This window comes from Trachymyrmex cornetzi, unplaced genomic scaffold (genome assembly GCF_001594075.2).
Source record: "Trachymyrmex cornetzi isolate Tcor2-1 unplaced genomic scaffold, Tcor1.1 scaffold147, whole genome shotgun sequence".
In the NCBI taxonomy this organism is placed as follows: Eukaryota; Metazoa; Arthropoda; class Insecta; order Hymenoptera; family Formicidae; genus Trachymyrmex; species Trachymyrmex cornetzi.
The window spans coordinates 479,335-481,751 of NW_017296059.1; positions in this window are offsets into that span (position 1 = coordinate 479,335).

Consider the following 2,417-nt stretch of genomic DNA (forward strand, 5'->3'; position numbering starts at 1 on the left):
ATTGGGTCTTTATTTTGTCGCGGCACGGCGAGCGATCGATCGATCGCCTCCCCGTCTTGCGCCACGCGTGTCTCTCCAGCGAGAGGTGGCTTAAAATTAGCCATTTCCACGGTAATCGCTACCTGCTCCGACGACGCCGGCACTCCCCCGACATTACAGAGACGGCAGCGGCCTTGCGCTCGCATTGTACAAGAACAATGAGCAAAGAGAAATATTGATGATGCTGCCGCCGCGTGGCTAAGCGTGCGCGAGCGGGTGAACGCGTGCACGGACAGCCGAGCGTATACCGAGCGTATACCGAGTGTCCCGGAGCGATCTCCTTTATTATTCAAAGTCTATATATTTCCTCGAGAAAAATCCGGAGACATTTCTTTTTACCTTCCTCCTCCCCCGCTAACGGTTTTCTTCCTTTCAGAAGAAATTAAAATCCCATCACAGACGAGTGTATTTGGAATAAATAAAAGAGCTCTCTGCTGTTAAGCTCAATTAATTTTTGTTTTATTTCGATTTCCAGACAATTACTAATTTTCCATTCGTTACGTCAAATCTATCACAGCAATGACGATAGAAAAAAGCGCATACGGCTAACCTATGACTGTGTTTACAGGATGTGCTCAAAGTGCATACCTCATTTATTCATATTTAAATAGCAGATAATGTTTGTAGTCTGCTTTTGAAATAGACTTGTTTGTATGAATCATTAATAGAAGAAATGACGATTACGATATTTTATTTCTCGTCGCAATGGTTTTAATTTTCCGCTTTCTCGGTATTTAATCCTCAAATAAAAATGCCTCTAAAATATTTATCTTCAATTAGTCGAGTAGTTAGGATTAAAATAATCCGAAAGTCTCCCGATGCAACGAAACAAATGCAGCCGTTTGCAATCCGACCTCTAGAACATGTCGTTGCTTTCAGAGCACCCAGTACGCGTGTACATGCTTGCACAACCCGAAAGGACCGTGCGTATATCGCGAGGCAGACGCGAGGACGCGAGACAGCACGAGAGAGAAGGAGAGGGAGGGGGGATGAGAGAGGTAGCGAAGTATCCTACGTGTAGGAGGGAAAGAGAGGGTGCGAAGGAAGCGACGGGGAGATGAAGGGAGAGAAAGGGAGCATGGGACAGCAGCTGTACGGAGAAGAGCGGGGAGATACAGAAGAGGTAAGAGAGAGAGGGAGAGAGAAGGGTAGTGGAGAACGAGAGGGTTATACGCTTAATATTTCAGCATCGCGAAATTCTGCCCCTGAATCATTAATCGCCCGCTCCAGGGTGGCGATGCCTAGCCGAGTCTCTGCCCTCTCCCCCCCCGCGCAGACAACCCCCTCGGCCGCGTCCCCCTCGTCCATCCAGCGCTTCTGGTCGTGTCTCTCCTCTCTCGTGTTTCCTCGCCCCGCTGTCCTCTCCTTCCCTGCCGCCCCCTCGTTCCCCGTAACTTGCCTAACGCGACTAGGAAAGCCATCCGCGTGAATATTTCGAGGCGAGTCCTCGCCGATGCAGGAATAGACTCGTCGACTGAGCCGTAATTAACCCGCTGATTAATTACCGTGGCCATGCTCAACACGACGAGTGTATACCACGCGCGAATACGTGCTATACTCGCGATGATTCGCGACACTCGCGCGACGGTACTCGCTTCCACTCCTTTTCGAAGGGATGATCGGATATCTTCTAAATACCGACCGACAGTATTCTCTACTTAATCCTCCTCGCTCACGTCGCTGCGACGATTAAAGCGATCGGGTGTCGAAGTGTACATGCCGTCTATTGAGCTCAGCGAGAGAAGTTTATCAATCTTAATCAAGATAATAAAATCGAATCATACACGGAAAGAACAGTTTTGCTGAAGTGTCTAAAAGTTTAATTAGATACAGATCTGATAATAATTTTGTGCGACTGTTAAAATGATTATATAAAATACTCAAAATGTCAACATTTTTTGCAACATTGTTCATCATGCTTGAACCGTCCTTCATAATTATTTTAATAATCTAACAAGATTATTTTCAGATCTGTATCCAACTAAAATTTTAGATACTCTAGCAAAACTGCTCTTTCTGTGTATAAATCAGAAAGGTCCGTTAAAACACACACGCAATTAGACTTGGTTCCCTTTAAGTTCTAAAAATAAAAATCTAAATCTTGATTTGGTGGAGTATCAAAATAGTATTCAAACATCGAAGTGAACTCGAGCGTCCGCAAAGACCAATCATAGCTGAGCTGAGAGAAAGTATGTACATGACGCTTGCGCAACAACCAACATTTTACCTTTCGCGTTCGATGGTGTAACTAATTTAAATGGTTACATTCCCACGCTACCAAAGGAGGGAGAAAACGTGCGCGATCGGAAAATCTCCCCAAGAACGTGTGTTCTCAGTCTGCCTCTCTCTCTCTCTCTCTCTCTCTCTCTCTCTCTCTC